Source organism: Dendrobates tinctorius, unplaced genomic scaffold, assembly GCF_039654945.1.
Source record: "Dendrobates tinctorius isolate UK_male_01 unplaced genomic scaffold, ASM3965494v1 ptg000046l, whole genome shotgun sequence".
Taxonomy (NCBI): domain Eukaryota; kingdom Metazoa; phylum Chordata; class Amphibia; order Anura; family Dendrobatidae; genus Dendrobates; species Dendrobates tinctorius.
In genome coordinates this window covers 73,425,594-73,452,226 of record NW_027361714.1, presented here as the reverse complement: position 1 = coordinate 73,452,226, position 26,633 = coordinate 73,425,594, and the positions used below count along the sequence as shown (strand labels likewise).

At 42.1% G+C, this 26,633-nt stretch overlaps 1 protein-coding gene across 4 annotated transcripts in view; it reads right to left on the bottom strand.

The window, feature by feature from the left end:
* FYN (FYN proto-oncogene, Src family tyrosine kinase) overlaps nucleotides 1–26,633 on the bottom strand; it is a 292,152-nt gene that overhangs the window by 180,405 nt on the left and 85,114 nt on the right. For 3 of the 4 annotated variants that reach the window (XM_073575994.1, XM_073575992.1, XM_073575991.1), the window contains one exon: nucleotides 5,418–5,484. The gene's annotated coding sequence lies outside the window, so the exon portion shown is untranslated. Of the gene's footprint in view, nucleotides 1–5,417; nucleotides 5,485–6,096; nucleotides 6,116–26,633 lie in introns of those variants that run through there. The other variant, XM_073575993.1, reaches the window with a different exon arrangement.

Below are 26,633 nucleotides of genomic sequence, written 5' to 3'. Positions count from 1 at the left end.
CTGGATTACCTGTAGTATGGGCACTGGTGTTGACCAGACGGACTGGGTTCTGATACAGATGCAGGTTCTGACAGTTAGCGTTCAAGATCAGATTCGGGTACAGACAGTACGGGTTCGGGTTTTGGTTAGCAAGACGAGTTCAGGAGCACAGAATGGACTCTGGTTCAAGGTCGCAGAATGGGTACGGGAACACAGGGACCTAACAACTATGTAATGAAGGAACCATGCAGGGACAACGGTGTTATACTTGTTACCACCACCAATCCCCCTGATGAAGCATTTGTGAAACGCGCGTCGGGTGTGTTTGGTGGGTGAGCCTATTTCATCTTGCCTGCCAGGATGTATACTATTACATCCTTACTGTTAGGCGTCAGGTTTCTGCGTCTGCTCTGCAGGAATCCAGAGCCTCACATTCTGCGGTCTCCTGCTGTCTCTCTACTGCAGAGGAGATTACTTTGCAGCAGACCGCTCCAGAGACTAAGACCCTCTGTGCTCCTACTGGGCATGCTCATGAGACGATCTCCCATTGGAGTCATGTGCCCAGGTCCTGTTCCAGATCTCATTGGTCCATCTCGGAGATCTGGAATGTCCCGCACGGCTATAAAAAGCACGCATGGCCGTTCCGCCATGCGCTAGTATAGACTATACTTGCTATGTGTGAATGGTCACGGATGTATGACTCTGGTGACTGACTCATTATAAAACCCCTTCCCTCTGATATTACGCATGTGGATAGGGAATTAGTTTAGCAGTCAGCGCCAGTCAGTGGCAAGCCTTAGGCCACTGTGCACACCGCACCTCCACGCTAGCGTCCGACATTGCGCTTGCTTTCTAGCTTTGTCGTCGAGCGGCAGTGTCTTACGCCGCGCTGCAGTTGCAGCCCTTCTTGGCGCTCGCAGTAGCGACGCCGCACACACGGTAGGTCTAGAGGGACGCAGCTCCTCTGTCTTAGGTCCTGCTCCTGTGACCAGATACCGTGTGTGCATTTACCCGAGGCCTGTGACTCTAACACGCTCATCCTTTTTGTATGTTTTTGTTGCGGCACCTCTGTGTGTGAACAGAGCCCGCTCTGCGCACTTCGGGTGAAGTTGAACCCGTGCGCATTATACCGCCATATTGCTCGCCTGCCATTACTCAGCAGCGGTGTAACACCTACTGCACGGTGGACCCCGAGCGGCGAACGCACTTTATTATTTTTATTTAGTGTGTTCCGCCGTTCCTAACACTTACATTGACTGACTTTTTAATTCAATACAATTTCTGCTTTTACCATGAAATTAACAATAACATACTGTGGCTTTTGCAAACCCTCAGCACATCAGCAGCTTTTTGGCATTGTTTTGTGATAATTTGACCAAACTTGTGAAATTACATTAACACATACTCACCACAAAGTGAAAAAACTTTATGGTGAAAAAGCAAATGATGAGAATATGCAATATACCGAAACAAAAGCTGCATGAAATACTAGATGTCAGCTCAGGATCCTTAAGAACTGCATTACTGAAGGTAAAATACCTGTAATACCGGCTTTAAAGTTGGTCACATAGGTATTGGCTGACAGTTATGTCTCCTGACTTTCCCAAAAACACTTGACTCGGCCTGGTTTTTAATGGGGTGGGGGAAGTGGAGTGAGCAGCTACCAAACAGCTCTGATGGTGGCTTATCTCCCGGAAAACAAAAGGGTTTAGTGTTTAAAGTGCCATACATAATATGCTGGCGGAAAGTCAGAGTGATGCTGAATCCGGGAAGGTCCGAGGTAAGATACCAGTGGGGCTCGTAGTACATAGGGGTAAGACAAGGGCATGGTCAGATAACATTCCAGGGTCAAATGCTAGGAGGATACCTCAAGAGAAGGGAGAACATACATTCGTATTCAGTCAGAGGCCAAGTACAGGGTCAGATACCTGAAGTCAGAGAGCGTGAAAATCAGAAGGGATAATCCGAGGTGCAGCTACAAGATCAAAAGACAGAGAAAGCAAACACACCTAACTAAGTTAAGCTACAGCTAACAATGTGCTGCTCACGGAAAGCCAGCTAAAAAGCTTGCAAATCATTGAAGACGGGAGACACCTGGGGAAATGCATGCAGGCTAGACCAGATTGAGCAGCAGGGCTGTCAATCAAAATGCTGACAGCTCAGCATCGGATTGGATGACTGGACTGTCACTCACAAACTAACAATCCAGAGCACTCCAGCTCCAATAGGGCAGTTGAGCTGTCACTCACAGCATCCCTAGACCATAGTCAGTGATGACACCGTGACAGTCGGTAGTCCCTCAAACATTAGATTGCCAGCCGATCCCAGCAATACTATTGGGATTTTCTGACTTCAATCTAATGTGTAGAGAGGCCTTAACACAATATAAATACATGATGAGGGCCCATTGCATGCCCTATGGATCCCATTAACTTTTAATGTAGTCTATTGGGTGCAGCAGTGGAGTTCAATCTTGTTTGAAACGCTTCCATTTTGCATACTATACATTGTGAATTTATGTTATCTATATTGACTGAGTGCATAAGCTTCATCTTTTACAGGACTGGATTTCAACACCCATATTGGTTTGAGACCATCATTTGCAATTAGCAAGAAGCAGGGGCGTATGCTGTTTCTGCGGAAGGCAGTGACATGTCTGCTCAGTTTATTCAATAAGTCATTTGCTATGCTAACATGGCAGGACAACATTGCTATGAAATAAAATAATATAATATATATATTCAGCTCCTAAATTAAGCAAATAGATGATAATCTCAGAAAGGAAGAAGAAAATTTGAATAAGAAAATATGCCCCCCCCCATTACCTCTGAATGGTCTATGAATACATAATGGAAAGGTGGTCCTCAGTCGACACCTCTTCATTAGCAGTGGTTGGATGCATTTCTATTTTTAAACAGCGACCTCTAATGTACAACTTTTAAAACATGGAAAGTAACAAAATGGTCACACAGTAGTTTCTCCCATACTGCATCTCAGTGGAGTTTGCAGCCTCCATTCAATGTCTATGAGGTTGATGATAACAGCCAAGCACTGTATTTAGCTGCCTCCATCAGTTGGTGGTTAGGATCGAACAACGCTCTATTCAAAATTCTCCTCTCGGTTTTAGTGCAGTGAGGAGACAGAAAGGACTAGAGACCCCAGTATTCCCAGAGGTGGGCCTCCATTAAGTGGACACTTAGCACTAGGGGTGTAACGATCGCGGTCGCAGAGGGAACGACCGTGAACTGGGTCCATGCAAGAGCACCTATTTGAGCCGAGGACGCACATTTAGCTGAAGTGTATTACTGTGCAGGGACTCGCCAGCTCCCTGCACTGCAATACAAGCCGCCAGCCAACCCAAGACTGGTAACTTACATTGGCGTGCCAGTCACAAGCGGCTCATGACAGTGTTGTTATATGCTAGCTGTGCCGGCACACTGAAGACAGCTACACAGGAGGACAAGGCACGTCGAGAGAGCGGAGGAAGGTGAGAAGAATCTTTTATTCTTTTTCTTTACGTAATGTATTGAAAATGAGAGGCAGAACATTATACCAGGAAGAGGCCAAAGACGGGGAGCATTATACAAGGAAGGGGAGCATTATACAAGGAAGGCACCAGAAAGTGGGGGCATTATACAATAAAGGGGCCCATTATGAAGAGCATTATACAAGGATGGGGCTCAGGATGGGGGGAATTATACAAGGAAGGGGCCTATGATGGGGGCATTATACCATAGAGGTCATTATACCAGGAAGTGGCCCTGGATGGAGAACATTACACCTGGAAGGGGCCCATTATTCCAGAATGGGAACATTGTTACAGAAAGGGGCCAGGATGGGGGACATTATTGCATTAAGTTGTCCAGGACAGGAATCATTATACCAGGAAAGGGCTAGAGATGGAAGACATTATAATAGGAAGAGGCCCAAGACAGAGGATATTATAACAGAAAGGGGCACGGGATGGGGACATTATACCTGGAAGGGGCCTAGGATCACAGACATTCTTACAGGATGGGAACCACGATGGGGAAGACTAATACAGGAAACAGCCAGGATGGAGATATTATTACATATGGGCGAACACGAATGTCATTATAGGATCTAGGTACAAGGCCTCATACATCTGTCCAACTTGAAGGTGGGTGCACAGATCCAAATTTTGCACCAGGGCCCATCAGATTCTACTTAGCACCTATGCTGGCAATAGGCAATGAATGTCAATTGCAGTGAAACCTTTTTAAAGTGTATGTTCATCTTTGTCTTCCAAAAATACTCTTAGTTATATGTTCTGCACTGACACTTTATTTTCAAGATCTTTTTTGCTGACATATATGCTTGAGTATAGGAAAAACGAATAAAGAGAGAGAGGTGCCAGGAACAAAGTGCAACACTGTTATTAGGAACCATACTTTTATTGAATACATTTTTAAGCCGTACTTATTCTGGGGTACCTGCATTGCATTATTATATCATCAGAAATCCTTTCCACTCAAATGCTCTATATTTATTGCTAAGGGCTTAATGAACTAACACTATAGTAATTCATATCTTGTTACATTCATTCATACATGGGGTGGTGTGGGTTCCCTGTGAAATATGCTCTCCCTCTTTGGATATCAATAAAAAAAAGTCTACAAAGATACACATGTTAAATCAATGGCCTCTCAAATATGCTGACGATACCTCCTTTTTGTATAATCAATGCTCTCAGTGAACACAAGGTTAACTCTTATCCTATCCTTTTTATTTCTAGCATCATCATTGTTAAAGGCGTAATCCCCTTTCAGAAATTAGCAGTCTTTGCTCTAAAAAATAAACCATGCTTAGCTCAATGTCTCCGGGTCCATCGCTATAGGCTTTAGTGCTGACATCACATTAACAAAAAAGCACAGAACTTAACGGCTCTGCCCATGTAGATGTTGTGCCCCATTCTGAGCTGCTGAACTCAATGATTGGCAGCCACGCTGTTGACGTGACATCAGCACGGCAGCCAATATCAGAAATTGGGAGCAACGGCCGAGGCTCAATACTTGACCTGGGAACAGTGAGTAATTTGCGATTTGTTTTTTTTATAACAAATTGTGCCCCAGGACTGGCATTGTGCCCAGGGACCGGTATTGTGCCCCAGGACCGGTATTGTGCCCTAGGACCGGTAATGTGCCCAGGGACCCGTATTGTGCCCCAGGACCGGCATTGTGCCCCGGAACTTGTATTGTGCCCCGGGACCGGTATTGTGCCCAGGGACCAGTATTGTGCCTCGGGACTGGTAATATGCCCAGGGACCGGTATTGTGCCCAGGGACCGGTATTTTCTGAAACAGAACAACCCTTTTTCAGTGAAGCTTTTTTCTAAAGCTATCAAACAATTCATCTGCTGAAAAAATAAAAGCCCACATAATAATAAAGAGCAATCATTTTAAGAAAGCTTTTACTTACCAATATTTCCTAAACTACTATAACTTGATTTCACCACATTTCTTCAAGTGCGACTGTAGTAAAGACCCTGGAAAAAAAATAGATACATTTATTTTTTATGTTGCTTACCAACCCATTATTGGCTTACATATGAGTAAACAATCTTTTACGTAAGATTAAATTGAAGCAAAAGAAACTCATTCATAATTCATTCATAAATCAGAGTACATACACAGCGTAGTTCTGAGCAATCGAATTCTATTTCATTCACACTAGGAAAACATCACTAGTCTTTGAAAATACTGATCCATAAAGCCGCCGCGAGTAAAGTGACACTTTTTTGATGTTACCGTATATCCTATTATTTTCCATAAGGCAAGAAATAAGGATGGCTAACATATGTTGGCTTATTCCGCTAAAAGTGCTTAAGACCACCATAATATTTCAGTATTTGGATGATGGCTTACTTTAACCCCTTGCATGTCACAATACATTAATATGTTATAACAGTTGTATATGGAACTATTTAAGCATTACTACAGATACAAAAAGCTGTTCCAAAAAACGTGTTTTTGTGGTAGGATTAATTTCTCCCATTGACAAATCTTGAGTCCTATTTAAAAAAGATCTCCTGAAAAAACTTTCTATTGCTTAAACCTGTGTAAATGTATGTGTAGTGTAAGTATATTAATATACTCACCGATTGCCATCTTCCTCAGCTTCCACCACCACTCCGGTCCTCTTCTTGCTCATGTAGCTGCTATTCTGGCATGCCGGATCGCACTGGGCTCTGTGTGAGACGGAAGTCACTTTTACAATGTGAGTCTTTGGAGTTTTGTTCCAACGCTCCATAAACATACGCTGTAAAAGCCTGTCTCACCAATGGAGCCCTGGGTCAGTCAGAACGACAGGATAGAAGTCACGTGACCCAGAAGAGGTCCGGCAAGGAAACGGAGATCGGAGAGTAAATTACCGCACTTATACTACATTGCGTATACATAGGTTAAGGCAATAAGAAGTTGTATGAGTGCTTTTTTTAAGCCAAAAACACTGATTGTGCATCATATATCTGCTAAAAATCATGCGCCTACCCAATGAGTAATTTAGGCCAAAAGCCTGACTCATTTTCTTCCTTCCTACTCCGACATGCGTATGGTGTTATTTATACATGCTGAGTAGGCAGCATGGCACACATCAATGGCAACATAATATTGGCTTAAAGGCTTGTGAATAGGAGCAAAATGTTCTACTAGTAAACAACTTATCAAACATTTTCAAAATGGCTGCTCCTAATAAAGCGGTATTCCCATCACCAAGATGTTATATCAACATGTAGTAGGTGTAATAATATTATTAGAAAATAGCTCCAATTAGAAATGTAGTATAGTTTTTCTGATTCGCTATGTCTCTTTCCATATGTGTAAGCATTGCAGGACCTTAGGTATCCATGGTTACGACCACTCGTATAGTGACCGTTAGCTAGTTGATGTCTAAGGTTCTGCAATGTCAGCACATGAGGAAGATTAGCTACAGGAAAACAAAAGGATTTGCTGTTGGAAATCGTTCTTTCCTACAACATCATCTATTGGGGGAGTGTTGGTAGGCCCCATACTCATTAAACTGTTGGCTCATCTCCCCGATATAGGAGGGTTCTTTAGTTGCTTTGACTGATATACTGAAATATGAATTCCATGATCAAGAAATATTGGAAGTTTCCTTAATATTGGGTAAGCATTCCTTATGGCCAAACCGGATCTCACCTGAATTACATAAAGTGATAAAGATATGGGCAATATGACGCATGGCTTTTAGATTACAGTACATTGTTTTCTTCACAAATATTTAAGTATTGTGTCCCCTTTTCTACTGAATTACAAAAAGTCAGACGAATGGATGTAATAGGACTACCCAAATGTTTTGCAGTTGTGGCCAGGAGAATAAAGCTTAGTTTACTGAGGGGCATACATATGACAAATTTGCCGTTGTCGTTATCAGTAAGGGTGCCATTACATGCTTCAATAATGTGTATGGTTCGGTAACTTCTTTATCTCACAATTTTATTTTCCAGTCTCGAAACACCATGTGAAATTTGAGTCACTGTCATATGTTATAGATGTCGGGTATTTTCGAAACAAGCATTCACGCTTTTAAACAATCAGAAGCAGCGTGCAGTCAGCTCTGACAAATCACATTCTCAATGTCGAAGCTAGTGATGTGTATCGCATTACAATAGTATTGGGCAACAAGATGGCTCAGTGGTTAACATGATTGTCTTACAGTGTTGGCTTCCTGGGTTCAAATACAAACAATAACTGCAATGAGTTTGTATGTTCTACTCGTGCTTGCGACCGTTTCTTCAAGCTACTCCAATTTTCTCCCACACTCCAAAGACAGTGCTAGGGAATTTTGATGGTGGCCTAAAAAGACCACTCTGATTACAATTAATTAAAAGTATACATTCAACTCTATTTCAATGCAAATACCATATGTGTTCTAATGAGTCACAAAATACTCGCCAGAATTACATAAAACATTTATTGAAAGACGTAAAAGGTGTTAGTCAGGGAAGCATCTGTTAAACGCGCGTCGGGTCATTGGTGGGTGAGCCTGTATGTTCATACAGTTGTGGCCAAAAGTATTGACACCCCTGCAATTCTGTCAGATAATACTCAGTTTCTTCCTGAAAATGATTGCAAACACAAATTCTTTGGTATTATTATCTTCATTTAATTTGTCTTAAATGAAAAAACACAAAAGAGAATGAAGCAAAAAGCAAAACATTGATCATTTCACACAAAACTCCAAAAATGGGCCAGACAAAAGTATTCGCACCCTCAGCCTAATACTTGGTTGCACAAACTTTAGCCAAAATAACTGTGAACAACCTCTTCCAGTAACCATCAATGAGTTTCTTACAATGCTCTGCTGGAATTTTAGACCATTCTTCTTTGGCAAACTGCTCCAGGTCCCTGATATTTGAAGGGTGCCTTCTCCAAACTGCCATTTTTAGATCTCCCCACAGGTGTTCTATGGGATTCAGGTCTGGACTCATTGCTGGCCACCTTAGAAGTCTCCAGTGCTTTCTCTCAAACCATTTTCTAGTGCTTTTTGAAGTGTGTTTTGGGTCATTGTCCTGCTGGAAGACCCATGACCTCTGAGGGAGACCCTGCTTTCTCACACTGGGCCCTACATTATGCTGCAAAATTTGTTGGTAGTCTTCAGACTTCATAATGCCATGCACACGGTCAAGCAGTCCAGTGCCAGAGGCAGCAAAGCAACCCCAAAACATCAGGGAACGTCCGCCATGTTTGACTGTAGGGACCGTATTCTTTTCTTTGAATGTCTCTTTTTTTCTCCTGTAAACTCTATGTTGATGCCTTTGCCCAAAAAGCTCTACTTTTGTCTCATCTGACCAGAGAACATTCTTCCAAAACGTTTTAGGCTTTTTCAGGTAAGTTTTGGCAAACTCCAGCCTGGCTTTTTTATGTCTCGGGGTAAGAAGTGGGGTCTTCCTGGGTCTCCTACCATACAGTCCCTTTTCATTCAGACGCCGACGGATAGTACGGGTTGACACTGTTGTACCCTTGGACTGCAGGGCAGCTTGAACTTGTTTGGATGTTAGTCGAGGTTCTTTATCCTACATCCGCACAATCTTGCGTTGAAATCTCTTGTCAATTTTTCTTTTCCGTCCACATCTAGGGAGGTTAGCCACAGTGCCATGGGCTTTAAACTTCTTGATGACACTGCGCACGGTAGACACAGGAACATTCAGGTCTTTGGAGATGGACTTGTAGCCTTGAGATTGCTCATGCTTCCTCACAATTTGGTTTCTCAAGTCCTCAGACAGTTCTTTGGTCTTCTTTCTTTTCTCCATGCTCAATGTGGTACACACAAGGACGCAGGGCAGAGATTGAGTCAACTTTAATCCATGTCAACTGGCTGCAAGTGTGATTTAGTTATTGCCAACACCTGTTAGGTGCCACAGGTAAGTTACAGGTGCTGTTAATTACACAAATTAGAGACGCATCACATGATTTTTCGAACAGTGCCAATACTTTTGTCCACCCTCTTTTTTATGTTTGGTGTGGAATTATATCCAATTTGGCTTTAGGACAATTCTTTTTGTGTTTTTTCATTTAAGACAAATTAAATGAAGATAATAATAACAAAGAATTTGTGGTTGCAATCATTTTCAGGAAGAAACTGAGTATTATCTGACAGAATTGCAGGGGTTTCAATACTTTTGGCCACAACTGTATCACATTTGCTATTTGACCTGTTATTTGCATGCATTTGTTCATTACAATTACAGTGAAGAGCAAAAGGTAACAATGTTTTAAACTTTGACTTTAATGCTCCATCTCATTAGCCACTTCTGCTTTGAACTTGAGACTGCCATCATTTTACAATCATCTTGGATATCTCATACTTAAATTTGACTTGCAAATATTTAGCATATGATTCGTTATGCAGATTCTTGTCATGTCACTGTATTGTTACTGTTTTGCTCCTAAAGATCTAAATGTTAATTTAAATTAATTATTTTGTTAGTATTTTGTAAATCCACCTTTGGCTTTCAACACTGCCTGAATTCTTCTGGGCTGCTCTTGATTAGACTCAAACCTGTGTCGACCGAAATTCGAGCTCAGATCTCTTCTACAAGTTCCCAAAGTTCGTGCATACTGGTCGACTCACTTGGGTATGTACAGTTTTTTCTTCAATTCTACCCACAAGTGTTTGAGGGCTGGGGACTGTAGGGGACATTCCAGCACCTACACTTCATTGTCATTGAACCATTTCTTCGCCAATCTCGATGTATTCTTCTTGTTGTTGTCCTGTTGGAACACTATGTCGTTCTTCTCATACCCATAGTACTCGAGTGTACGAAGTAAATCGTCTTGTAGCATACTCACAAATAGCTCACCACTGAGACCAGCATCGATTCTGGTCAAGTATCTAACGCCTTTGGCTGTGAAACAACCCCATCATCAGGCTTCCTCCACCAAAATTGACATTTCCTTAAATTTCTTGTTTCTTTCAGACCCATCTGCACCTATTAGAGCCTAGTCCATTGACTTTCGTGTCATCATTACAAATCACTTGTTTCAAATCTGTAAATGACCACTTTTCGCACTTGTTTGAAAACTCGAACCGATGCTTATTATGACAATATTGAAGTTGAGGCTTCTTCACCTTTTTTCGAGCGACCACTCCAGATTTGTGTAATGTGAGTCACACGGTGCTTGATCTCAATATTATGAAGCATAAGAGCCACCTCCATTGTCGTATTTGACAAGCCAGAACTGATAAACACTGGGATGGGCTGACTTGTTGACTCCGATATTTTCCTGGACATCCACCTTTTGGCTTCTGAATGGATGGACATCATTTCGTATTCTTCCAACTGTCATGGCGCTCACATGATGCAGTTTGGCAATTTTCTTGGCTATCGATGAGTTGGATGATGCAGTTTCTCTTGTTTTGGGATATCTTCTTCATGGCTGCTCCTCGATTAGAACCAATGACCTTTCACTTGGGAATTAACCTAATAACACACTGAGTTATTAGGGAATGTGACAGCAGGTTGTAATTTGTAGTATACAGGAAGAAAAAGATTTATCATCATCAGGAGCAAAACAGTAACAATGCAGTGACATGACAAGAATCTGCATAACTAATCATATACTAAATAGTTGCAAGTCAAATTTATGTATGAGATTGCCAAGGTGATTGTCTATAAATGATGGCAATCTCACGATCAAAGCAGTAGTGGATGGGGAGATATGGAGCCTGAAAGACAAACGTTCAAAGCATTGTTACTCTTTTTCTCTTTAATGTATATTATTTTCAATAGGACTATTTGGAATAGTGTTGGCACCTTAATAATTAATTTCTCATTATTTATTTTTTTGTATGTATCCTCATATCTACCTGTTATTCTCATTTTGAATTTATTTTGCATATTTCTGTCTAGGTTGATTATCTGGACACTTACATTTTTATGCCTATGCATTTTATTATATTATTAAAGGGAATCTGTCACCCCATTTTTGGACTATCAGCTGCCGGCACCACCATCAGGGGCTTATCTACAGCATTCTGTAATGCTGTAGATAAGCCCCCGATGTAACCTGAAAGAGAAGAAAAACGAGTTATATTATACTCACCCAGGGGCGGTCTGGTTTTGGTCCGATGGGTGTCGCGATCCGGTCCGGCGCCTCCCATCTTGTAGCAATGACGTTCTCATCTTTGCTTCCCGTTGCGGCTCCGGCGAAGGCGCACTGCTCTGCCCTGTTGAGGGCAGAGCAGAGCACTGCAGTGCGCAGGCGCCGGACCAGGTCAGAGAGGTCCGGCGCCTGCGCACTGCAGTACTTTACTCTTCCCTAAAAGTACGCCTGTGCCGGAGCCGCGACGGGAAGCAAAGAAGAGGACGTCACCGCTACAAGATGGGAAGCGCCAGACCGGACCGCGACACCCATTCTACCAAAACCGGACCCGGGGTGAGTATAATATAACTCATTTTTCTTCTCTTTCAGGTTACATCGGGGGCTTATCTACAGCATTACAGAATGCTGTAGATAAGCCCCTGATGGCGGTGCCGGCAGCTGTTAGTCCAAAAATGGGGTGACAGATTCCCTTTAACAAAGTCAGTCCATAAATAGTCTGCTAAATAATACTTCTATGACCATAACAGTACAACCACTTGACCAAGACTAATTTTTATCAAGGTAACAAAAGAAGTATATTGGATATTTTTTCACTAAAAAATAATTTTTATTTCACAACAAAGTGTTAAAACATTAATTAAAAATCTCCTTCGCCAAAAAGTAAAACTCAGAGCATGCCAAAATACTCGTAGGACACCCGAGAATGCTAGGGAAAACCCGAGCAACGGGTATACTTGCTCATCACTAGACGCAGCACACGTCCCCAGCATCCAAATTGCTGCCGGCTTTTGAACGCAGTTGATTCCACATGTGTTCACTGAACGGAATCGACATGTCCAATACATTGTACGAGAGACATTTATATCCGCGAGGTAAATTGACATGTTGCGGTCTGGAAAGACGTACCGCATGTCCGTCTCTGTGGGTGACCCGCGGGCGTCGGTGCACGCATAGTGGATGTGGGATTTCTTGAAATCCCATCCACTATGCTGTAACATCTGGACGCTGCAGTTGTACCCAGCGTCCAACCCGCAGTGTTTACTGACCGTGGAAATGTATCCTTAGGCTTTGAGTCATAAAGGCTCAGCTTCAGGCACTGCTCATACACAGTGAGTAGTGACTGTCACCATGCCCAGGCACTGACTGACAGCCGGCGCAACAGTGCATCAGTGCTGAGCACTGAAAGGAGCTGGCTGTGGAATAGCTTTTTGCAGTGCATGTTTCTGAAATCTTCTCTGCTATGGAAGCTGTAGACATGTTAATGAAATAAACAGAATGATCACCAAAGTCATTTTCTTCCGTCATTATGACCTCACGAAAGATCAAAATTATATTCAGCCACACTGCGGTTATTATAAAAAAAGACCGCACAAATACAGTAGATTGAATGGTCTTTATTCTGTAAAATGTAACATCGGCCACTGTGATGCAGACTACTTTCCTAACTACAGTAGTTGAATCACTAAAATGTAACATGTTAAATACAAAATAAGTGGGTGCAAAAATGTGACTATGAGCCGTAGTGATCTATTTTGACACCGGAATAATAGATTAATTGCGGTGTTCCTCTTATGTTGCTCTGCCTTAGGTTGAGTCATTCAATTCTGTGTTAACAACAATCCACAATGAGTCACTCGGATTTGAAGTCAAAGCATCATCAGTGTTACATGTGCAACCTTGGAGATGAGCGACAGCATAACATCAAGCCAATCTTAAAGGGAACCTGTCACCCTGTTTTTGTCACCTAATCTGCAAGCAGCATAATGTAGAGACAGAGACTCTGATTCCAGCAATGCGTCACTTACTGAGCTGCTTGCTGTAGTTTTGATAAAATCACTGTTTTACCAGCAGATTATCACTAGAGGACTAGTCCTGCATCATATGTTGTCCTGCATATTCATGAGATCTGTATAACCCCGCCCCCAACTCTTGATTGGCAGCTTTCTGCCTATGTACAGTATACAGAGAAAGCAGTCAATCGGTGGTGTGGGTGGTGTTATATACAGCTCGACACTCAGAAAACTGGTAGACTGCAGCAGACAAAACACTGATTTTTTTTTTTTAAAAACTGTAGCAAGCAACCCCAGTAAGTAAGACATTGCTTGAAACATTTCCTCTGCATCATGCCGCCCTCGATGGGGATAGCAAAAACCTGCTGACATTTAGGGAATCTGCCACCAAGACAAACCTCCTTTGCAAATATTTTAGCTGCGTTGTAGAGTATACAGTACCAGTCAAAAGTTTGGACACCCCTGTTCATGCAGTGAGTTTCCTTTTTCTAATTGGAATATGGACATTGTAGATTCAAAGAATGCCAAAGAGGCGTAAAGCTGTCATCAGAGTAACCGGGGGTAAGGGTATGTGCACACACTGCAGATTCACCTGCGGGGTTTTTCCCGCGGAACCGCAGGTAAAACCGCAGGTAAAGTGACCTGCGGTTTTGCTGCGGTTTTGCCCTGCGGTTTGACACCTGGACAATGGAATAGGTGGCAAACCGCAGCAGAATCCGCAGAAACAATTGACATGCTGTGGAAAAAAACCAGCAGCTTTTCCGCAGGTAAAAAACCGCAGTGTGAGCACTGCGGTTTTGAAAACCCATAGGCTAACATGGTAAAGTACCATGTCTGCGGAACTGCTGCAGTTCTGCAGGGCCAAAACCGCAGCAAAACCGCAGCGTGTGCACATACCCTAATACTTTGCAGAATCTAGGAAAAATTGTGCTATTGCTTTACTGATACAAACATAACCAGAAGGTACCTCTTTGATTATTATGCATTATAACTAGTATGAAGAAGGGGTTACACTTCCCAAAACACCCAAACAATGAATGATTTCATTAACTAAATACATAATTCTATGTATGGATCCAATGTGATGGTTGACACTTGAAATTGGGGCTCATTTTCACTTTATACTTACCCATTTCTCTTGGTGATCACTCCTTCGCTCCCAATCTGATGCCCTACTGTGACAGGCGTACAGAGAAAGACTCTACTCATTGGGACTCCCTTGTTTTGTTTTTCCTAATCTTTACACGTATTACAGCAGGTGCCATCTTGTATCTGTTTTTTTTCCCCAGTACAAGAATATTACGGGTTCCGTTTAGGTTCTGCTATGTGTAAAATTTATAGAAAAAAAAAAGTTCTGCACGCTTCAAATTTCCTTCTATTCTGAAAGCTGATGCATAATGGAACCCATACAAACTCTATAACAATCCATGAGGTCCCTCTACTTCCAATTGCATCAGTTCTGTAAAGGTTTACTTGTGTTTGCTATTCCTCTGCTTTAAAAACTGACAGATACCAAAACCCATACGTTAATATAACTATCTATTATCCGTCTGCCTCCAATTACATCAGTAATAGTACAATTCAGCATGTTATTCTTCTATTTTCTATGCAAGGAAAAAACAGAATCTCAATTTGCACACACAATGTTTCTGGGTATTGCCCCTCATCAGTGAAAAGTCTGAGATTTGATTTGACTAGATGAGAGGCCCTGGACTGGGGTCTAAGGGGTTACGATTCTCCTTGTGGAGAATGACAAGCCAAGCCTGGCATGTCAGAGTGGAGAGATTTATAAGCCATGCATGCTCCTCTGGGAAATTAAATATGCAGGAGAGGAAGAGGACTAAAACTCTAGCACCACCTACTGGTAACAGTCAATATCGACTTTTTAACAAGCCTTGCCATATGACTTAGGGTAAAAGCCAAACTAGAATCTCAGTTTGCAGACACGGTGTTTCGGGGTGTTGCCACTCATCAGTGCAAAGTATGAGATCTGATTTGGCTAGGTGATGCTCTGGACTAGGTTCCAAGGGGTAATGTTTCTCTTGTGGAGAGTGACAAGTCAAGTATGCCATGTCAGAATGAGGAGACTTATAAGCCATGCATGCTGCTCTGGGAATGTACATTCTCTCTGGTCTTGAAAAGTGAAAAGAGAAAATGTCCAGACGCTAGTGTGAACTTATCCTGAGGCTATTTTCACACATGATTTGTGGCTTCCGTTTACAGCAGAAGCTGCATTTCTCTAGTCATTCCATTATAGGGCATAGAAACCTACGTCGATGGTGCCGTCAGCAACGATTTGGATTTCTGGATCACGGAGTGAACTACTTATACGATGGACTACTTGCTAGAGATGGGGTGCACCTTACGAAGACTGGTAAGCAGGTATTTGGAAGTCGCCTTGCTACACTTGTAAGGAGAGCTTTAAACTAGAACAACATGGGAAGGGAAGCAAAAGACCAGAAAAAGCCATACACCTGACAAATGCTATTGAGAACTCTGCTATTAGATGTGGAAAGGAAGAACAAAGACGAAAGAATCTAATTAATAAAAATATTGGAGAAAGAGAAACCAATCACAAACTAAAATGTTTCTATACTAATGCACAAAGCATGGGCAACAAACAAGGAGAATTGGAACTACTAACACAGGAAAAGAAATATGATGTCATTGGAATCACTGAAACTTGGTGGGACAATACACATGATTGGAATACAAGACTAGAAGGATACAACTTATTTGCAAGAAACAGACTTGATAAACGAGGAGGGGGTGTCGCATTGTATGTTAGAAATGCGTATATCTGCACAGAGATTGAAGCTTCAGAGACTGGGAGTTCTGTGGAAACTGTTTGGGTAAGAATACAAGGACAGAACAATGGAAAGGACACCATTGTAGGCATTTACTACAGGCCGCCTGTGCAAGCTGAAGATATGGATGAACTCTTTATGCATGAAATGGCCAAGTTCTCCAAAAAATATGACATAGTTGTCATGGGAGATTTCAACTATCCAGACATTTGTTGGGAATCTCTCTCAGGCAAAACTAACAGGTCAAGGAAATTCTTATCCTCTCTTGCTGACAACTTTATCTTCCAAAAGGTAAAGGAGAAAACAAGGGGAACTGCTATCTTGGATCTAATCCTTATAAACAGGGAGGAAATGGTTGAGGAGGTAAAAGTGGCTGGGACCCTAGGAGGTAGCGACCATGCTATTTTAGAATTTTGGATAACTAGAGGCGGAAGACCTGTGAAGACTCAGACGTCAAGGTTAGATTTCAGAAAGGCAGATTTTAAGGGATTCAGAAAGAGAATTGGAGGGATCCAATGGCTGGAAATCCTTAAAGACAAAAATGTCCAGGAAGGATGGGAAATCTTGAAAAATGAAATTCTCAAAGCACAGTTGTTAACAATTCCGAAAAGAGGGAAGAATAGGAAGCATTTAAGGAAACCAGGATGGATGAACACAGAACTTAAGCACATGCTAAAAAGGAAGAAAAAAATGTTTATAAAATGGAAAGAGGGAGGCATATCTAAAGAAGAATATAATGCTGTCTGCAGAACCTGCAGGGCACAAATCAGATTAGCTAAAGCTGAAAATGAATTGAGGCTTGCAAGAGATGTCAAAAGCAATAATAAAGGATTTTGGGGATATGTCAAAAGTAAAAGAAAAGTCAAAAATGCTATAGGATTTTTACAGGATGAAAATGATGAAATGGTAAGACAGGATGTTGACAAGGCTGATCTTTTAAATTCCTATTTTGCATCTGTTTTCTCTCAGAAAGGAAATGTAACATCAACTGTTATTCACTGTCCTATTAAGGGAATAGAAGAATCCAGGATATCTATAAACAGAAAGATAGTGAGGAAACACTTAGCTAACCTAAATGAATTCAAGTCTCCAGGTCCAGATGAATTACACCCCAGAGTACTGAAGGAGATAGCAGAAGAAATTTTTGAACCCCTCTCCATAATCTTTGAAAATTCTTGGAGAACAGGAGAAGTGCCAGAAGACTGGAGAAGAGCAAATGTTGTTCCTATCTTCAAAAAGGGGAAGAAGGTGGACCCAGGCAACTATAGGCCGGTGAGTCTGACTTCTATACCAGGAAAGATCTTTGAACAAATTATTAAACAACATGTATGTCAATACCTGGATAAGAATGAAGTGATTAAACAGAGTCAGCATGGGTTTGTAACTAATAAGTCAAGTCAGACTAATTTAATTTCCTTCTATGACGGTATCACTGATTGGGTGGATCAAGGAAATGCTGTAGATATAGTATATCTTGACTTCAGCAAAGCATTTGACAAAGTCTCTCATACAATCCTTATTGAAAAAATGACTAAGTATGGAATGGACAAGGCAACTGTTAGGTGGATTCATAACTGGCTTAGTGATCAGACCCAAAGAGTGGTCGTAAATGGCTGCACATCCAGTTGGAAGAATGTCTCAAGTGGGGTACCACAGGGCTCTGTCCTGGGCCCTGTATTGTTCAACATCTTTATCAACGATTTAGATGAAGGAATTGAGGGTAAACTGATTAAATTTGCTGATGACACAAAGCTAGGAGGGATAGCTAATACTAGAGAAGAGAGAGAGAGGATTCAAAAAGATTTAAATAAACTGGATAAGTGGGCAGCAACTAACAGAATGGTTTTTAACAGGGAGAAATGCAAAGTACTACATCTGGGCAATAAAAATGAAAAAAGCATATATAGAATAGGAGGAATAGGGCTAAGTGACACCACATGTGAAAAAGACTTGGGTATACTAATAGATCACAGACTGAATATGAGTCAACAGTGTGATGCAGCAGCAAAAAAGGCAAATGCAATTCTAGGATGTATTAACAGAAGCATACAGTCTAGATCACGTGAAGTAATTATTTCCCTCTACTCCTCTTTGGTCAGACCTCATCTGGAATATTGTGTCCAATTTTGGGCACCACATTTTAAAAAAGACATTAACAAACTGGAGCAAGTTCAGAAAAGAGCAACCAGAATGGTGACCGGTCTGCAAACCCTGTCTTATGAGGAAAGGTTGCAGGATTTGGGAATGTTTAGTTTGCAAAAGAGAAGACTGAGAGGAGACTTAATAGCTGTCTACAAATATCTAAAGGGCTGTCACATTGTAGAAGGATCAACTTTATTCTCATTTGCACAAGGAAAGACTAGAAGCAATGGGATGAAGCTGAATGGGAGGAGACACAGATTAGATATTAGAAAAAACTTTTTGACAGTTAGAGTGATCAATGAGTGGAACAGGCTGCCACGAGAAGTGGTGAGTTCTCCTTCAATGGAAGTCTTCAAACAGAGGCTGGACAGACATCTAACTGGGATGATTTAGCGAATCCTGCTTTGAGCAGGGGGTTGGACCAGATGGCCCAGGAGGTCCCTTCCAACTCTACGATTCTATGATTCTCACTAACTTATAATGGGGTCCATCAGGTCCCACTGTAGTTTCCGTCATTTTTACAGGAAGGCTAACTCTGCATATATCATGCTATAGTTTCTGCCATGTCTGAGGATGCAGGCTCCAACCACAGCCACAGACGGTAGTGTGAGTACAGCCTAAGATCTAACCAGCGTAAATACAAGGTAAAATATACTGAAATGCTATCTGTAACAATAAAATGTGTAAGCAGACACACAAATATTTGCACATCTCCAGACATGGGTGAAAGACAGGAATACATGGACACGATGTTTAGCGTATTTTTTTGTTACAGTCATACAAGAGGATATTCTGTTTGACAGGAGAAAGGGTTAATAGAGCTCGTAGATGTGAAGATGCCACCCTGCTGTGGGTGAAGGAGACCTCTGCTGCATCAGGCCCCTGTGGACCTTTGAGATGGGATTGAAAGCAGTGAGATTTCTGCAGTCACATCTGGATGAGGAGGAGCGTGCTTTACACTTGGGTAAACTATGGAGATGCTTGATTTCCTACAACCCTAACATCCAATGAGTCAGACCCGGAGGGCGGCAGAAAAATGGATTTTCATATGAAGCATACTTCATCTGAAAAAGAAGGAAACCTAAAAACTGGGGCAGAATTTCCAACCTTCATTGCAGCAATTATTATAACCGACCCAGAGACTGGAGCTATTGTATCTGCTTCATGGAGATGGAAGCCAGATATTGGGAAATGGGACTTCTATGTGACCCATGCATATATAATAAATGATAGCTGAGAACCATGTGATGGGGAGTCAGTTATAGCATTAGGGATAAGTAGATGGCTTTCTTATATTTATCATCATGGCTCTGATCTCTCCATGATGAGTGTACATAGAAGGGAAAGGAGGACAGAAGAAGAAAGGAGGCACCGGATCCAGACCAGTGACGTCCGTCGGACCGGACCGCCCCGCAGGTGCGTGCTTTTCTTGTCTTGCAGGCCAGATTGGAGGCCTATATACAGCATAAGGGCTCAAAGGTGGTGGCCTTATCTCCCATGGGACAAACCTGCTGACAGGTTCAGTTTAAGCAAAAAAGAACTGTCTCCAGAGGAGGATAATCCGCTCTATGATATCTCTACACAGTTGTGAAAATGGCTGCAACTACTAAGCCTTATTTTGCTCTCGCTTTTAATTGTGAACACCCTTTAAATTCGAAATATTGGTAAAATGATGTACATGGAGGGAATGGTCACAGCAAGTTAGCATTTTATAAAGGAGAGGACGATTACCTGAGTGTTTACACCATGTGGCTTTCACAAATGAAAATGTGATAAGGAATATAATGCTGCGCGCCATATCTGCGGCAGAGTCTCCTATCGAACCCTTCAACATGCATGTGAACAATGCCCAATGCTTCCATCTGTCAGGCCTCATTCACACTACATATTGGCCAGTATTTGGAAGCGAAAACCAGGAACAAAACAAAAACCGAGAAAGAGTATAATAATAGCCATTTTCATCTTTTCTGGAATTTGGACGATAAGTTATGGCTGATAAATACTAATGGAAATTATTGACCTCGTCTCCATAGAAAAGGTGAAAATTCTGCTGCATGAGGCTTTATCTGTCTTAGTAGTAGCTTGCTGTGAGGTTGAGTAATGCTAGAAATGGGCTTGTAAAAGGTGCCAATCAGCGGTGTGGGCGGGGTTATACAGAGCTCAGCATTCAGAGAACTGCTTGATCTGCAGCAGATAAAATATATTTTTATCAAAACTACAGCACACTGTCCAGTAAGTGATATCTCTCTGGAATCAGGGGCTCTCCCCCTACATAATGCAGCTCTGAGATGGGGCAGATGTGCCAAATGTGTATTGCACAAATGATTAATGGCTGATTTCTATTTTAATATCATGTAAACTCTCGGAAGACCACAGCGATGTAGCCTCAGGAAATGATGGGAGTGAAGATGAGAGCGTTGGCTTCCTGCTCACTGTCCGAGGCTTCTTCTGACCCCGGCAGGACTGCATCCTGTGGGCTAGAATACTCCAGGCCATGGCTTAAACTGATCAGACAGATGTTGCACAGGGTCTCTAAAAGGAACATTCAGCCATGAAGGATTGAGAACAATCATCACAGTAATAAAGACTACAATGTGCTTCTGTTATAAATCTTGACAGAGAGTAGAGTATTTTACGACCGACATCTCCAGTTGTAGCCCACCAGTATACTATTCATGACCCCAAAGGGGCTATGAAGCCGCGTCTATGCTTTACGACACTAAAGACCTTGGGAGAAACCAGCGTCTCTTTCATTTGATTAGTGGAAACACAATTTGCAATTAGGACACAAATACAGAAGACTGACAACTCTCCAGCCCAACCAATCCTGGGATGTCATGGGAAGAATGGCTATTCACCGTGTATACCAGCCGTAATTCTGACCGCCGGACAATCGAGTAAAACACGACATATCAGGGCTGTGGAGTCGGAGTCGGAGTCGTGGAGTCGGAGCTCATTTTGGTGGAGTCGGAGTTGGAGTCGGTATAAAATGGACCGACTCCGACTCCTAAAATATATAATAAATTGGGTACGGTAGTTCAATGCAGGATGTGCTGAATATTTTTTCTTAGGAGTTTGGGAAAGTTATGAAATGTCCTATAAATGGCTGTTATATTCCTGATCTAAGGCTACATTCACACACAGCATTTTTCCTGTGTTTTTTGAGGATACGTTTTTCAGCTGCAAAAGCTGATCATCTTTTTAAAAAAACTGCATCACCTGAAAGGTTTTTGAGCTCATAGATAATGTTTTCAATAGCAAAAGCAGATTAGAAATCTGCTCTATCTATATATCCATTTATCCATATCTGTCTATCCATATCGCATCTGTACCAAAAAGAATGAAAACCGGGTAGTACACCAATATATATTCTGTTCTATCTAAATATCTTGATTATTGGATCATAAAAATGATTAAATGTCTGAGGTTCACATTGTACTACAATAAATTTTTCACTTAAATATAAGCAATATGTGTGGGAGTCGGAGTCGGAGTCGTGGAGTCGGAGTCGGTGTAAGGGAAATTGAGGAGTCGGAGTCGCAGGTTTGGCTTACCGACTCCACAGCCCTGCGACATATAGCATAAAGTTTGATGAACTGACTATTACAGTGGCTGTAAATGGATACAATCATACTGGGAACTCCACGTATTGCAGCCCAGTTAATGGAAACTAATGAGTACCTTCCAATGAAGGTCTTCAGGGAACCCAGATCTCACACATGTCTTCTTCATGTACTGTCTGCACCTCTTCTACATACTATATCTTTATTATCAGAAATCAAATATTTCATTGCCGTTAAAAGTATATAAATTGGGAGCAGACTCAATGCCCATTTCCTCCAAAATGATGATTGCAAGCAGTACAAAATTGTCGCGACTTTTGGCTTTTTAATGCCGGTTCTGACCAACTCTGCGAAAACAGCTGGATCAGGGGTAGGTTGGGGGCATGGAAACGCCCGGCTGTCTAATTCATTACCAGATGAAGCTTATCTTACCCAAGTTCATGCATACCACCTGTAAGATGCGCCTGATTCATTAGGTGGGGCTGTCACAGCCCTCCATTAGGAATGGCATGTACAACGCTAGGCTTAATGAACTGGGGCCATAGTATTTACTACAATGTATTTTAAATTAATAGTGAAGTCTGGAAGATGGCGCCTTTTCTCTCCTGGTGTATATCTTTAAAGAGAACAAGAAAAAAAAATCATGATTAGATTACGTGTCTAAAATATAAATACCGTATATGTAACCTGTAATAACGTAACCTGCTAATATACTTGTATAAATCTGAATATATAATTGCCCCTCCCAACAATTTGCTAATTGACTCATATCAATAAAGGACTTGTCTGGCTTTGGGGTATAAGTCTACAGTCACTCCGGTGCCGGAAGCGGGTGGTCATGTGACTGCAAGTGTGAGGTTTGCATGATTAAGGCCACATTCCAACTAGATGTGCACTTGAATTGAGCAAGGCCGGGCATATCTAGTTGGCATACGACCAGATGTGTGCAATGTGAGGATTCAAGTCTGCAGTCACATGGAGTGACTGAAGACTTGTGCCTATGCCAGACAACCCCTTTAAGCCAATCTTCATCTGCATCTCATTACTTTTGAAGGTAAGGGCAGGCTGGCTTAGTTATTGAAATAAACCAGTCAGCCAGCCCCCTTCATTCACATCCCTTTTGACACAAGAAACTCTCTCCTTTGTTGAACACAAGCCAGAAGTGGCAGATGGAACGAGCCCTAATATCTGCAGATCCGGGCACTAATATATAGTACAAGTACTTTAGAAAGTTCTGTATATTTATATATTTTAAACAAATCTAATAGTCAATTATTTTTCAAGTGGACAACCCCTTTAATTAATGTAACATTTGCTCAGATTATATATGAATAATACTAATCAATTTAAAGTGGTATTCCCATCTCCGCGATCCTATCCCAATATGTAGTAGGTGTAACAATAATATTAGAAAATACCTTCAGTTATAAAAGTAGAATAGTTTTTCTGATTCACTATGTCTTCTTCCTCAAGTGCAAGCATTGCAGGACCTTAGATATCCAGGGTTACGACCACTAGCAACTAATATCTAACTGTCACTGTATCAGTGGTCATAACCATGGATACCTAAGGTCCTGCAATGCCTGCACGTGAGGAAAGAGACATAGCGAATCAGTAAAACTACACTCACTGGCCACTTTATTAGGTACACCTGTCCAACTGTGTGTTAAGACTTAATTTCTAATCAGCCAATCACATGGCGGCAACTCAGTGCATTTAGGCATGTAGACATGGTCAAGACAATCTCCTGCAGTTCAAACCGAGCATCAGTATGGGGAAGAAAGGTGATTTGAGTGCCTTTGAACGTGGCATGATTGTTGGTGCCAGAAGGGCTGGTCTGAGAATTTCAGAAACTGCTGATCTACTGGGATTTTCACGCACAACCATCTCTAGGGTTTACAGAGAATGGTCCGAAAAAGAAAAAAAATCCAGTGAGCGGCAGTTCTGTGGCCGGAAATGCCATGTTGATGCCAGAGGTCAGAGGAGAATGGGCAGACTGGTTCGAGCTGATAGAAAGGCAACAGTGACTCAAATTGCCACCCGTTACAACCAAGGTAGGCAGAAGAGCATCTCTGAACGCACAGTGCGTCGAACTTTGAGGCAGATGGGCTACAGCAGCAGAAGACCACACTGGGTACCACTCCTCTCAGCTAAGAACAGGAAACTGAGGCTACAATTTGCACAAGCTCATCGAAATTGGACAGTAGAAGATTGGAAAAACGTTGCCTGGTCTGATGAGTCTCGATTTCTGCTGCGACATTCGGATGGTAGGGTCAGAATTTGGCGTAAACAACATGAAAGCATGGATCCATCCTGCCTTGTATCAACGGTTCAGGCTGGTGGTGGTGGTGTCATGGTGTGGGGAATTTTTTCTGGGCACTCTTTGGGCCCCTTGGTACCAATTGAGCATCGTTGCAACGCCACAGCCTACCTGAGTATTGTTGCTGACCATGTCCATCCCTTTATGACCACAATGTACCCAACATCTGATGGCTACTTTCAGCAGGATAATGCGCCATGTCATAAAGCTCGAATCATCTCAGATTGGTTTCTTGAACATGACAATGAGTTTACTGTACTCAAATGGCCTCCTCAGTCACCAGATCTCAATCCAATAGAGCATCTTTGGGATGTGGTGGAACGGGAGATTCGCATCAGGGATGTGCAGCCGACAAATCTGCGCCAACTGTGTGATGCCATCATGTCAATATGGTCCAAAATCTCTGAGGAATGCTTCCAGCACCTTGTTGAATCTCTGCCACGAAGAATTGAGGCAGTTCTGAAGGCAAAAGGGGGTCCAACCCCTTACTAGCATGGTGTACCTAATAAAGTGGCCAGTGAGTGTATACTACAATTCTAAATGGAGATATTTAGTAATATTAATACTATTACACCTACTACATATTGGGACAGGATCTTGGAGATGGGAATACCCCTTTAAATGATCAAAAGTCCAGGAGGACGGAAACTTTGGCCATCTTGTAATGAGCGGTATCCTTGAACATAAATGCTGACAGATCAATAACGTTTTATTCATTACATGAAGGAAAGCTGTGATCTTTTGGTCCTTATTGTCTGGATATTTGTCCTACCGCTAAGCACCACCATCCACCAGGAACGACATCCAAAACCTAAATTCACCCATTGGCTAGCCCAAATGGTCTGATCAACAGTAGATATATGAAGCGCTGGAATGTCTGGAGCAGATGTCATAATGAACATCCAGTGAGTGGTGGCGGTATCAATGATGCACTTATACTGTTAGATACAGCCCAGGGTACGGGGGTGAGCAGCATTTGTACTGCTCTGTCTCTCGCTGACACAGATTCTCCCCTTAAACGGCCTCTGAATAAGTCTGCTCTCGCATCGCTTCTCTTTAGCCACATGCACAATAGTCTACAATGTACAATCTGATTCGCCCACTACAAGTGCAATTAATTCAATTAGGAAACATGGAGAATACAGAAGTGCAGATGGCGAACGACGTGCCCATGATGACTGAGGTGCTGATCCAGCAGCTATGGAGAATGCAGAGATACTTGAAAATCAACATCGCTGTCACTTCTACCACAATGGACGTTATAACCTTAGCTCCTGACAAATAACATACCGTATACAAGTACAGGAAAAATATCTGATATTATCTGACATGGAATCCAAAATCTTCTTCAACGGAAAGAGACACAACGCGTATAATCGGAGACACCTTCCTGACACAACTGAAGCAGATGACTACATTGGGCCATTGTCACTAGCTTCTTATTTGTCTCATGCTCTCAAAATCTTGACCCCCCCCCCAAAAAAAAAAACCAACAATAACAACAAATAACAAACCTAGAATGGCTATGTAATAGAGTAGAATGTCCTCTAAAATGGACAATTTCCCGTTTCACCCATTTTCAGCCATGAACTGGACTCACACAAATGACAGTTTAGGAACGGATCGGTCAAAATCTGTGGTGTCACACACTACAGAGCATCATTACGGTCCATTTTTTATGTACATTTGCGGTATGTCAACCATTTCCAATATTATACCCCGGCTGATATGGGGTATCTGGAAATGTATGAATAAAGTGACAATTTGGCATTACATGGTGTGTCCTTACACAGGGAGGACACTGTTGGGTCAATATCATAGAATCATAGAATCGTAGAGTTGGAAGGGACCTCCTGGGCCATCTGGTCCAACCCCCTGCTCAAAGCAGGATTCGCTAAATCATCCCAGTCAGATGTCTGTCCAGCCTCTGTTTGAAGACTTCTATAGAAGTGGTGAGTTCTCCTTCAATGGAAGTCTTCAAACAGAGGCTGGACAGACATCTGACTGGGATGATTTAGCGAATCCTGCTTTGAGCAGGGGGTTGGACCAGATGGCCCAGGAGGTCCCTTCCAACTCTACGATTCTATGATTCTATGATATTGACCCAACAGTGTCCTCCCTGTGTAAGGACACACCATGTAATGCCAAATTGTCACTTTATTCATACATTTCCAGGAGAAATAAGAGAGCACCACCGCAGCCAGAAGCCTCAGAAAAATGTTCCTGCATTGTTATTTCATGTGGACTACAAGTATTTCCTAACACGGGAACGTCAGGGAAATTGACAGGCGACTATTAAAACTGCAGACAACCGCTTTAGAAAAAAAAAAAAACAGTATTAACCCATCCAGCACCGCTGTTCCAATGATCCCTGCCGTTCCTGCAGAAATGACATCAATGCCTCTCCCACACGAGTGCAGCCAATCACTGCCCTCAGTGGTCACGTGC